Here is a 12,716-nt window from a genome sequence, read left to right on the forward strand (position 1 = left end):
GGCCCCAGTGTGCCAGGCACTGAACTCATCTGGAATCAGACAGTCCCTGCGGCAAGGTGTTTACAGGCCAAACACCCAAGACCGAAGATGGCTGGGAGAGGCGAGACCAACGATCCAGTTCTTTACCGGTGGGGAACTGAGGTCCAGTGAGGTTCAGTGACTTGCCCACACTCACACAGGGAATCCGCAGCAGGGCCAAGAACTGAGCTCAGATCTGCGTCCTAGCCCCGAGCCTCCCTTAGCCATGCCACCATCATCCTCACACGGAAGAGCCAGGATGTTCATAACAGCCTTCTGCCCCCGGGCAGGGGCTGTCGTTCTGATGACGTGCTCAGTCCTGGCTGTTCAATAATAGAACGCAGGGCTCCTGAATCCCACTCCAGTAGCCTGTCCTCACACATCGTTTTGACCCTGATTCTGCCACAGTGTGGGTGTGGCCTACAGGGAGTTGTCTGCAGCAGACTCGGCTGTAGTGGAGTTACATCAATCGATCAGCCGCCGTACTAGGGAAGAACAAAGACCAAGGCGTGGCAGCAGGCACTTGTTCTAATGTACCCGGGCTTTGGGTTCTGAGCCCTGTAGTAAAGCATCGTCTATTGCTGGAGGAGTTGTAGCAATAACCTTTTTCTGCAGCAAGTCTCTCTTGGGCTGTATCAGCTGAATAGAGAAGAATGGGCGTGGCTCAAGCTCTGTGTCTCAAAGGCTGTTTTAAAATGTTAATTTGAGCCTCTCGGTGCCTCTGTGACATAGCTGGGGAAACTGAGGCGCAGAAGGGCAATGACCGGTTCACCCAGTGTGTCTGGGAATGGAGCCCAGGAAGCCTGACTCCTAGTTCTGTGCTTAGCCACAAGGCCAGCCAGAGACTGAAAGGAAAAGAGTGGGACCAACTGAGCAATCAGGGACCAGAGAGGTGGAGTCAAGGGGAATCCTGCCCTGGTCCTCGATCCTTCCCTAGGGCTCTGGTGACTTCACATCACTCTGGCTCTGACGGCTGTGCTGGGGGAGTGGCATGAAGCCGGGCGGGATCCTGCTCTGGGCAATGGACTCTTTCGTCTCTCTCTTCCTCCCCCCCCCTCCCCCCCCGTGCCCTGACAGCCTCCTGGCTGCTGTCTCCCTTTTGGTTTGGGTCACGGCGCTGGGGCTTTGGTTACTCCACCGGTTTCCCAGGCGTTGCACCCAGCCTCCCTTTTAGGAAGATGCCCTGACTCATACGTGCTGGAGTGGGGCGGAGAGGGGTGGGGAGCCTTCTGGAATCTGCAAGCAGCCAGGCCTGGCTGTTCACGGGGAGGCTGCTTGTATCTCACGGGCTTAGCAGGAGGGCTGGGGGTCTGGCCAGCTTGCTGGCTCCAGGCCCGGGTGCCCCCTAGGCTCTGCAGCGACAGACAGGCGATATTCACTACCCAAGTCTCATGCCCCACCCAGCTGCCTGTGTGATCATGTCTCCCCTGATTTGCACAATGAAGGGGAAGGGCAGACTCTCGTTCAGTCCAGTGTTAAACAAGAGGGTGCCAGCTCCCTAAAGAATGAGCAACAACTTGCCCTGGTGCACTTAAGATTCAAGGAAGTGGTGCTGGGTCAGAAGCCAGTGGCTTCTACGAAACCTGGACAGAACCTGTGTGATGGAGGAGCATGGTTCTGGGTCGATCTCTGCACAGCTGTTGTACGGATCGTGCCTACCCCCACAGCTTAACTTCACAGGACCTTCTGCTCCCCTGGGCGTGGATCCATGAGAACTAGCTCTTCCTAATGGGCGTCAAGCATTCTCTGCCACCCGATACTGGCCCGAGCAGGCGCCCACTGGCTTTGTTTGTATGGAGCATATGTGAAACAGTGGAGGATTCTTGGGCTGATGTCTCTTTAAATAGATACTAACGGGTCGGGGGGGGGGGTGTAGAGAAGCAGTGTCAGTGTGCTCGTGCATTTACACGGCACTTTTCAGCCTGGGGGGGTGGGGGCTGTTGTCACTGACTTAGCTCTCCCGCTCCACTGCAGCCCCCTAAGGAAATCAAGTTGCATATGGCTGAAATGCACCCACTTCTGGGGGCAGCTGTTTAACAGCACACAGCAACACTGCCCAACAATTTAGGCTAGGCAGTGAAATGGATCTGCTTAAACTCTGCCGTCAGAGCCTTTGCAAGCTCTGTCGGCATGAGGTCCCCCAGCACTGGTTTGGCGAGAGCAGGGCCCCCCTTTCTGAAGGCATATACCCACCGTGAGTGGGGCTGGTGGTCTCCCATTCAAATAGTAAACCAGCCTGCCCTGGGTTCGCGGATGGAGCCCACGATCTCCCAGCAGGCGTTGGCATAGTTGCAGGCTCAAACAGCTTGCCTCCTAGCAACCCTACAAGCCCTGGGCGAGGCATACAACACTGAACAGGAGGAGGACGCTGACCCGGTCTGCCTTATTAAAATAATTAGCTCTAATTGCGCTGATGAATGTTGAGCTTCCCTGCTGGAGGTCTCTGGCATGGCTTTAATAGAATCTCCTCCTCTGTGACATGAGCCCACTCTGACAGGAGTCAGCAGTCCCCGGAGAGGAGGAGCTGCTGGCCTGGGAATGGCTGGCTTGTTCCGGGGACCCACGATGCATCCTGACCACTTCCCTGTGCCTTTACCCCCTCCTCCCATATAGCGCCTCTGTCCTGTGCTAGGCGCTGTACAAGCACAGCACAAAAAGTCCCTTCCCGAAGAGCTTACAATCTGAGTAAGACACTTGTGCGTCATAGGCCCTACACCGCTAATTGCCTGGGGAGATTCTCCTTCGGGTCAAGCGGCGGACCCACCTGCTCCAAACGTGTATGAGCTCCGTGAGTTGTCATGCCAACAGCAGGGCCAGTTTGGAGCAGCCGTGGCATGTGGCAGAGAGAACCAGGAGTTTCCTCGCTGACTCCAGGCTTGTGACGAGGGCTTTGGAGGAAAGGGCTCGGGCTGGGGGATGGGAAGTTGCCATGGCCAGAGGTCCAGGGCTCTCTGGTGGTCAGGGCCTCTGCTCCTGGGCATCTATATCCCCCACTATGCCGCTGGGGAAGCTGGGACACAGAGAAGCAGAGACCTGCGCAGCAAGTACAACATGGGTGCTCCAGCTGTCAGGCCCTGGCCAGTCCTTCTGGGCTCCTGGTTCAAGGGCCCCGGGAGCAGGTGGCTAAGGCAGGGGTGAGGTGGCTCATGGCCAGACCAGTCCCAGGAGGCTCTATTCAGGCCGTGGTCCCAACTCCCCTTTGCTTGGGCCCAGCCTTTCTAAAGTGGCTGCTAGTTTGGGCTACCTCAGCCTTTGAGGGCCCAACCTGAGCCGCATAGGGCCTGATTCTCAGTGGTGCTGAGGCCTGTATTCAGGGGGGCCCAGTCCCTTCCATGGTCTGAGGTGGCTCAAGCAGAGAACCAGGAAATGTGAGACTCCCCCCAAATTGGTGGCCAGACTTGGAAAATTCTGGTTCTAGTCTCTAAGCAGCCACCGAGCTGGGTTCTGGGGCGCATTGGCCGCTGGGACAGTGGGCCCTGGGGTGCCCCGACCCCGCAGCTCTGGGATGCAGGAGGCAGGGACGCTGCGCTAGGTAGACTTGCTCTATTGCGGGGCAGCGGGCACACTGGATGGGCAGTCCATCCCAGTCGCTACAAGCCTCTGCCCTACTGTATGGCTGAGCCAGTGCCCCGCTGCCAGGGGTGAAGGTGAAGTGGTTGGTTTGTGCAGTGCAAGCACCTCCCTCCAGCGCTTGGGAAGAACAGCACCGGGTGGGCACGTGGCCCATGGAAACACACACAAACCCGGGCTGTTTGCTCTGCCAGGGGCAGGCTGAGATCGTTCACTGGCATGTCTAATCTCCTGCCCTATTCAACTTTATTTTCCATCCCTTGCATGTTAAAGGGCCAGTGGCAGCTTGGCGTGGATCTCAAATTCAAGGCGCAGCCTGATATTTTTCCCACCTCACAGCCAGAAACCGAGGTAGATGCACAGCGCGTGGCGTGGTGCCCTCAACCCCCCTGAGTGGTGCAAGCCGGGGGTACTGGGCTGATAGTGCAGGTATTGATTGTAAGGGATGTCTCACACCCCAACCCCCCAGCAGATCAGACCTCACTGCTCTACAGGGAAACCCTCTCCTGCTACAGGAAATCTTCCACTGGGGGCTTGAGGTGGTTTTGTTGCTTAGCCCCATCCTCCCTGTAGCCCTTAGGGGTCTGGTATGTTAACTCTGTATTCGTACGCTAGGCAAAAGAAGCCCATGGTGGCTGCAGGAGCTCCTGGCTTGGTGCTTGGGAGAGGTGAGTATGACTGGTTGAGCCAGCTGGGGGGAAGAGAGAGGAGTGGGTGCCCTGTTGCAATGAAGGGGGCAGAGCAGGGTGGTAAAGCTATAGCATTGCACGCCAAGCTCCTAGCATGCCAGCCTGCCCCGTTGCAGAGAGAGGGGTCCCGGCCCTGGGGAGTGCAGCTCTCAAAAGAGTGGCGTTGCAAACCTGGTTCTCAGGCCCCTGCTCCCTCCGCCGAGATGTGTGGGGGCAGGAGCCACCCCGTGGAAAGCCTGTTTCCTCCTTCCCTCCGCCCAAGTGTGGCCGGGTCAGGACAAGTCAATAAAATATGCCCAGTGCTTCACCCTATGCCAGAAATACAGGCCAGGAGGCGTGGGCTCTGCCCATCTGCCACCATCACCTGCACAGCCACCAGCAGAAGGGTGAAAGGCTGGAGCTGGTGCCGGAGCCGGATGCTTAACTCTGACCTGGCGTTGGCAGAGCACTGGGGGTTGAAAGGAGACCCTGCCTGTGGGACGAGGCCCAGACAGAACAGCGTTCCCCCTGCCACACACGTGGGCCTAAGTGGCTTATCTAGAATTTTAATTGTAAAGAAACTGGTTCGGGGGAGTTTAAAAATTCTTCTGGGGTGTGAGAAGCTGAAACTTAAAGGCAAACCAACAGGGACGCTGACGGCTCTGATTATCAAGATTAAGGCCAGGTGGGGATCATTACCTCCTGGCGACTGACCTCCTGCAGGGCACAGACCATCGCATTTCATCCAGTTTTATCCCTGGGTTTGACTAATGCAGACGGTGAGAGAGAGAGAACCCACCGCTTATCTCTGTAAACAGAAAAAGGACATGTCAAAAAGTCAGACAGCAGCCACACGGGACAGCGTTCAGTTCTCAATATCCTTTCTGCTTAACCACTTTAGCAGCATTGGCGTTGAGTAGCCTCTCTAGACCTTCCAGCCAAGACCAGGGCCACCATGGTGCTGGGTGCTGCACTGACACCTAGTGAGATGGGGCCTGCCCCAGTGAAATTACAGTCGGAATAGACAGAGCAGAGAAAGGTTGGGAGGGAAACTGAGGCAGAGGAAGGGCAGTGACTTGCTCAAGATCACAAAGCAGGTCAGTGCCGGAGCTGGGACTAGAAACCAGCCTCTCTGAATGTTCTAGCAGGGTTAGGCGTACTGAGGAGATTTAAAGTATGTCGTTGATCTTAACACTGCCTTTAAAAGCTGTGCATGTGATTGGCGGGTTCCTTTGGCAGCTAGCGGGGCGTGGCAGCGGGGCTCGTAGTGGAGGGGGGCATGGATTAGAAAGGCTTCAGTGTGTGTGTAGAATCGGGGGGGTGGGGAGGTCTAGCACCTTCTGAAAAAGAGGAGATGCGAATTCTAGATCTGCTGGCAGCTCAGTCAGGCATGACAGAGGAAATACACTGGCAGCAAAGTTTTCAGAAGAGGCCAGTGATTTTAGGTCCCCAAGGTGGTAGCTTGGATGGTATTTTTCAGGCGTGCTGAACCCCCTCCGCTCCCAGGGGGATGCTCATGAGGTCTGAAAATCAGCCCCCCGGGACCAGCCTCTCACAACCGCTTTGCATGTTGGGTTCTGAGCGCTTAGTTAGGTGCCCACAGCGTGCTGAGCACTTGAAAATCTGGGCCTAGTTAGGGGCGCTGAGGGTTTCGGTCAGATTTTCAAGATGGGCACCCCAAATCCATGGCCACCTGGGCTTCTGTCTCCGCATAGAAGTGTGCCCTAGGGGTGGAAGCATAGGACTGGAAACTGGACAGACCTGATTTCTAATCCTTCCAGCACCACCTTAATCAGGGGCTTGGAGAAAGTTCCTCCACTTCTCTGTGTCCCTAGGCGTGAAGTGATCTTTTCTCCTGGGCACCCAGGCCTGGCCTGAGAAGGGAAAGAATTTATGGAAGGTGCTTCGAACAGAGCCAACATCCTGCTGTGTGCAAACTAGGGTGACTAGACAGCAAGTGTGAAAAATCGGGACGGGGGTGGGGAGGTAATAGGAGCCTATATAAGAAAAAGATCCAAAAATCGGGACTGTCCCTATAAAATCGGGACATCTGGTCACCCTAGTGCAAACACATCTCCATTGGATTCTGAATGCAAGCCCAGCAGGAGGGGAAGCTGCTGCTCCCGGTTCAGAACAATCACCTATCTGTGTTAGCAAACGTACCTAGTCTAAGCTCTAGAGCAGGGATGGGTAAACTTTTTGGCCTGAGGACCACATCTCAATATGGAAACTGTATGGAGGGCTACCTGGGGCAGGGGATTGGGGTGCACGGGGGGGATAAGGGCTCCAGCTGGGGGTGCAGACTCTGGGGTGGGGCTGGGGATGAGGGGTTTGGGGTGCAGGAGGGTGCTCTGGGCTGGGATCAAAGGGGGTTGGAGGGCAATCAGGGCTGGGTCACGGGGGCGGGGTGGAGCTCAGGGGTACAGGATCAGGGTGGTGCTTACCTGAAGCGGCTCCTGGAAATAGTGGTCCGTCCCCCCCCCAGAGGCGGGACCACACTGCTCTGCGCACTGCCCTGTTTGCAGGCACCACCCCCGCAGCTCCCATTGCCTGCAGTTCCCAGCCAATAGGAGCTGCAGAGCCGGCGTTTGTGGCAGGGGCAGCAGGTGGAGCCCCCTGGCTGCTCATGCTTCTGGGAGCCACGCAGAGCTGCTGCACACGCGAAGCAAGGCAAGCCCCCGACCCTGGTCCCCGGCTGGAGCACCAAAGTGGGGAAAGCTCCCAACCCCACTTTCCAGCGGGAGCTCGAGGGCTGGATTAAAAGGTCCGATGGGCCGGGTGTAGCCTCACCTGTCAGAGGTAAAGAATCTAACAGAACAGGAGACTGGAAGTCAGGAGCCATGGGGGGGGGGATGTCTGTTCCTGTCTCTGCCACTGACTTGCTCTGTGATCTTGCCCAAGTCACTTCGCCTCCTTGTGCCTGGAGAAAATGCCTGTAGGTGCTGTGAGGTGTAACTGGCTGTTTGGACAATGCAGTGATATCGAAATGTAGGGCCTTTGAGAGGTCATCTAGTCCAGCCCCTGTGCTGAGCCAGGACCACTGATAGGCGTCTGTCTAAAACCCGCGGGGATTCCACAAACTCCCCGGGAAGCCTGTTCCCGACCTTAACTACCCTCGTCGTTAGAAAGCTTTTCCTAATATCTAACCTACATCTCCCTTGCTGCAGCATAAGCCAATTTCTTCTTGTCAGGGATTCTAAACTTTTTTATCATTTTTGTTGCTCTCTTCTGGCCTGTCTCCAATTTGTCCAGAATTGGACACAAGACTCTAGCTGGGGCCCCACCACTGCCACGCAGTGTGGCCCAACTACCTCCATGTCTTATATACGACACTCCTGTTAATACACCCTAGACTGATATTAGCCTTTGTCACAACTGCATCACGTTGTTGTCTCCTATTCAATTTGTGATTCACTAGAACCCCCAGATTCTTTTCAGCAGCACCACTGCCTAGCCAGTTAATCCCCACCCTGTAGCGGTGCATTTGATTTTCCCTTTCTAAGTGTAGTATTTGTCTTTACTGAATTTCATCTTGTTGATTACAGACCAATGCTCCAGTTTGTCAAGGCATTTTGAAACCTAATCCTGTCCTCGAAAGCTGGGAGGGGTTGCAAGCACTTGGCATCATCTGCAAATTGTTATAAACTTACTCTTCACTCTGTTATCTAAGTCGTTAATGAAAACACTGAATAGTACAGGACCCAGGACAGACTCCTCTGGGACCCCTCTAGATACATATCCCCTCCCCAGGGCCGTCTTTAGGATTTATGGGGCCCTGTGCAGTATTATTAAACTGGTGTCCCTGAGCCTGACGGCAGCCCGGGCTCGCATGTGTATTTTAGATAAAGGTGGTCTTTTGAAGGATTTATTTAAAAAACTATGTCTGAAGATCCAAGCATTTAAAGCTAAAGATGAATACTCAGATTGTGCAGCTAAAAAATCTATGCAAGGATTTTTTAGAGATGTGATTTTATAATCTCCAGCAATACACGAATTAAATATTTTTAAAGCAAATTTTAACCGAAGGTCCTGTAGACGAACATGTTCTGAGTAAATATGACAGTCACGCACAACTGTTTTTGACAGTAAATTCAGAAACGGACGGTATATCCCCGGGAGTTGGCAAATGCCTGTTCAATGGCATCATTACCCCTTGAACGGCTCTTTAACAGTTTCAGTGTTGTGCTAAAAGGTCTGGCAGGCTGGAGGCTTTTTCACTTTTAAGTACTAGATCCGCTCCAGAGGAAGTGTCACCAGCCTGCAGCAGCCAGCTGTAGTGGGAGACTGCAGGAAGGGTCAGAACAGGGATAGGAAAAGGTAGAGGGTGGACACTAAGACCCAGGGGTGCCCCAAATTTTCAGGTGCCCTATGCAGCCGCGTATACTGTGTATGCCTAAGGACGGCCCTGCTCCCCTTCCCCTCCCCCCCCCCCCCCCCCCCCCCCGGTTTGCCAGCCAACCATTGATAACTAGTCTTGGAGTACGGTCTTCCAACCAGTTGTGCACCCACCTTAGAGTAATTTCATCTAGGCTTCATTTCCCTCGTTTGGGTGTGATGATGTCGTGGGGGTCTGCGTCAGAAGCCTCCATCCATTCAAGATCTATCACACCTACTGCTCCCCACCAGCCCCTAGGCCAGCTGTTTGTGTGCTCCGTTGTTAATAAGGCCCTGCTTGTGCATGTGTCACCCCCATCATGCTTGCTTCTCCCCTAGTCCAAGGAGGGGAGGGCTGGTGCCATCAGGGCTGAGGGACGGTGACTGTGTTGCGCCGCGGTTTGAGGCGCTGCAGCGGTGCTTTGGCAGGCAGGAAGACTCCACGGCTTGAGCAGAGAGGAAGAGTGGTGGCTTATTTGGGTGACGCTCGGGATAATTCCCCAAACTCCTTGCTGCGAGGGTTGCCAGGCAGCCGGTTTTCGACCGGAACACCCAGTCGAAAAGGGATCCTGGCGGCTCTAGTCGGCACCACTGACCGGGCTGTTAAAAGTCTGGTTGGCGGCACAGTGGGGGCCCAGGGCTAAGGCAGGCTTCCTGCGGCTCCCGGAAGTGGCCACCGGGTCCTTGCGGCCCCATGGCACATGGGCGGCCAGGAGGCTCCGCGCGCTGCCCCCGCCCTGAGTGCTGGCTCCGCAGCTCCCATTGGCCAGGAACTGCAACCAATGGGAGCTGCAGCAGGCCGAGCCTCCCTGGCCGCCCATGCATCATGGGGCTGCATGGACCTGGCAGCCGCTTCCTGGGAGCCCCAGTAAGTGCCACTGGGACCCTGCACTCCCTCCCACACCCCTGCCCCAGCCCGGAGTCACCTCCCGCACCCAAACTCCCTCCCAGAGCCTGCATCCCCCCCAACCGTCTACCCCAGCCCTGAGCCCCCTCCTGCACCCCAGAGCCCACACCCCCAGCTGGAGCCCACACCCCAGCCCGCAGCCCACTTCTTCACCCCAAACCCCTCATCCCCGGCCCCTCCCCTGAGTCGGACCCTGCACCCCTTCCTGCACTCAGCCGGAGCCCCCTCCAGCACCTGAAACCTCTCATCCCTGGCCCCTTCCCTTAGCCGTCCTTGCACCCCTTCCCGCACTCAGCTGGAGCCCCCTCCAGCCCCCCAAACTTCTCATCCCCGGCCCCTCCCCTGAGCCGGACCCTGCACCCCTTCCCGCACTCAGCCGGAGCCCCCTCCAGCACCTGAAACCTCTCATCCCTGGCCCCACCCGGAGCCTGCACCCCCAGCCCAGAGTCCATACCCCCCCTCACAGCGCAACCCCCTGTCCCAGCCTGGTGAAAGTGAGAGAGGGTGGGGGAGAGCGAGCGACGGAGGAAAGGGGGGATGGAGCCTCAGGGCAGGGGGCGGGGCAGGGGTGTTCGGGTTTGTGCCATTAGAAAGTTGGCAACCCTACTTGCCGCTGGCAAAGCTCCGAGGTGCTTCGGTCTGGCCAGATCAGGAGGATCCCTGCTCTGAGAAGCAACTGCCAGAGAAGAGACGGCCGCTGACTGGGCCTGTATCCCTAGTGAGCTGGGAGACTTCAGCAGGGCCGCTCCCTGGTGCAAGGGCCTTCCCCACGCTGAAGGCGGGGGAAGGAGAAGAGCAGCAAGCGGTGACGCAGGTGCTTTATGGCTCTGCGCTCGTTTAGCAAGAAGCTGATGGCAAACAGCCTGCAGGCGGAGGGGTGTGCCGTCCCAGAAAGCGGGTGTGTTTACCACGGCTTGGCGAAGTTGCCCTGGGAGACAGACACAAAGGAGGGCACAGATGGGGCTGTACACCTTGGCCGAGCGCTGCAGGGGTGAGAGGGATAGAGCCATCTCCTGGTGCCCCTTAGGCCAGGTCACTGTTGCTCCTGGGGCCGCAGCCCTGTCGCTTGTTCTGCAGATGTGGCGTCAGATCCTGTTCCCTACGCCCCCCCGGGATAAGAGTTGGGAATTTCTCAGGCACAGTCCACCGCGTATAGTCACAGGCCTGCACAGTCCCTCCCATGTATACGTGTGTGTCCTCTTGCCCATCCACCTCCATGCATAGACCCACTGGTGTGTACATGGGCAGTTACCTTAGGAGCAAAATGAAACTGGCTTTCCAGGAATCCGAGTGAAACTGGAGAGCCCTGCAAAGGACCTGCTGGCGGCTAGTGACTTCTCTGCACCCGTGGCGTGTAAGATGCGTCAGGAGCCCCTCGTTTATGGAAAATACACCCCACCAAAGGCCCGATGGGCTAGACGCAGCAGTCACCAAGGGCTGGGACCATCTCACTCCACCCTGAGCATTAGCCCTTTCCATTACACTTGTCAGCCCCTATGACCAATGAACGTGGTAGCTATAGACATGGAGAGTACGTCTACACTGCAAAGTAAAAACCCCAGACGCCAGGGTAACTGGCTTGGGATCATGCTATGAGGCTACACACAGCAGGGCTGATGTTCCCACTCAGGGTGGAGCCCGAGCTCTGAGACCCGTCCCCTCGCCGGATTTCAGAACCCGGGCTCCAGCCCAAGTGGGAACATCTACACCCCCATGTTTCACCCTGCAGTGCGAGCCCCAGCCAGTTGACCCAGGTCCTGAGACACGCTGCTGCGGGGTTTTGTTTTTGCTGTGTAGAGATACCCAGAGCACGCCTCCCCACTCACTGAAATGCAGCCGTGTCTGGGCTGGAACCGAGCAGCTGTTGAACAGCGTCCAGCACGGCTATCAAACATTTTAGGAGAGGAAATGATGAATGCCAACTGTATCCAGCCAAAATTGCAAGAGGAAGATAATTGTCCCAACTGGAATTCGTCCAGGCCTCCGGAGTTAACGTTGCTGTGATGTCAAAAAGTTCCCAGAGATCCTTCATGCTCAGGAATCAATTCTAACACCCAGCGTGAAAGAGGCCAGCTCTGACATGCAGCACAACAGCCTAATGCAGAGAATGAGAGGGGAAATGAACCACCTGCGAGAGGGGTCACTCACGTCACTAATGCCCAGTGCTCAGGTACTGCCCTGAGGAGAGCAGGCTAAGAACCGCCACAGACTAGACTTGCCATCAGCTCGGTCTCCAAGACTGTGACGGGGGAGAGCCCATCAGCTCAGCGGGGTTTCTGGGCTTGGCCTTCCCCTTGATGAGCTCCAAGCTGAGTATGGAAGAGAGGGGGAAAGACCCTCCTCTGCACTTTGACATAGACACGGCCGTGCAGGCCTCGGATGGAGCCTCCAGGGCCAGCCTTGCTGTGTGGGTCCTCCTGGGAGCCACAATCCACCTTCAGGGCAGATCAGTTACGGAGAAGAGAAGTTGGCTGAGCTTGGGCTGAGTTGGTGGATAGTCCCCTCCCTTTCCCTGCCCGCTGCTGAGCAGATCCAGCGCACTGGCTGGAGCCTGGCCTCTGTCTAGCCACCTGGCGAGAAGAACAATTCCTGGGGCAGTCGTTCTTTTAGGCCAGCACTACCCAGCTAACAGCCCTGGAGACTGAAGCCTTCTGTTTACAAGGCACGGTCCTCCCGACCCCCTCACTCATGTGCCTCAGCCCTCGTCTTCAGGGACGTGTTCTGGGCTCCCCACGGCCCATGGCATCCTGGGTCTCCGTGCTGAGACAGCCGACTAGAGGGACAGTCTGGTGGAGACACTGGTCCCCTGGGCTGAGACCCCCCTTCACATGCACTTTGAGGAAGGAGGAGAATCTGTGATCATTTTTTTCCAGCCCTGCCCTGGCCCAGGACTCCCACAACAATTCTGGCACATGCAGGCTCCCCCTGGACTCACGCTGCTCCCGGGGCCCTATCAGGCCATAGTGAATGACCTGGTTGGGAGCACAGAAGCCAGGCAAAGAATGAAAAAAAAAAAAACACATTAAACTTCTCTGGACCTCCAGGCCTGGGGCTGGGATGAGGTTTCGTCTGCAGGAGGGGAACAGATGTGACCTGGATCTGGCTGTTCACAAACTGGTTCAGCTGGGCCTTGCGGGGTGGAAGTGGGGTCTTGTGGCTAAGGTGGGAGTCTATTCCTG

This window comes from Chrysemys picta, chromosome 23 (assembly GCF_011386835.1).
Source record: "Chrysemys picta bellii isolate R12L10 chromosome 23, ASM1138683v2, whole genome shotgun sequence".
In the NCBI taxonomy this organism is placed as follows: domain Eukaryota; kingdom Metazoa; phylum Chordata; order Testudines; family Emydidae; genus Chrysemys; species Chrysemys picta.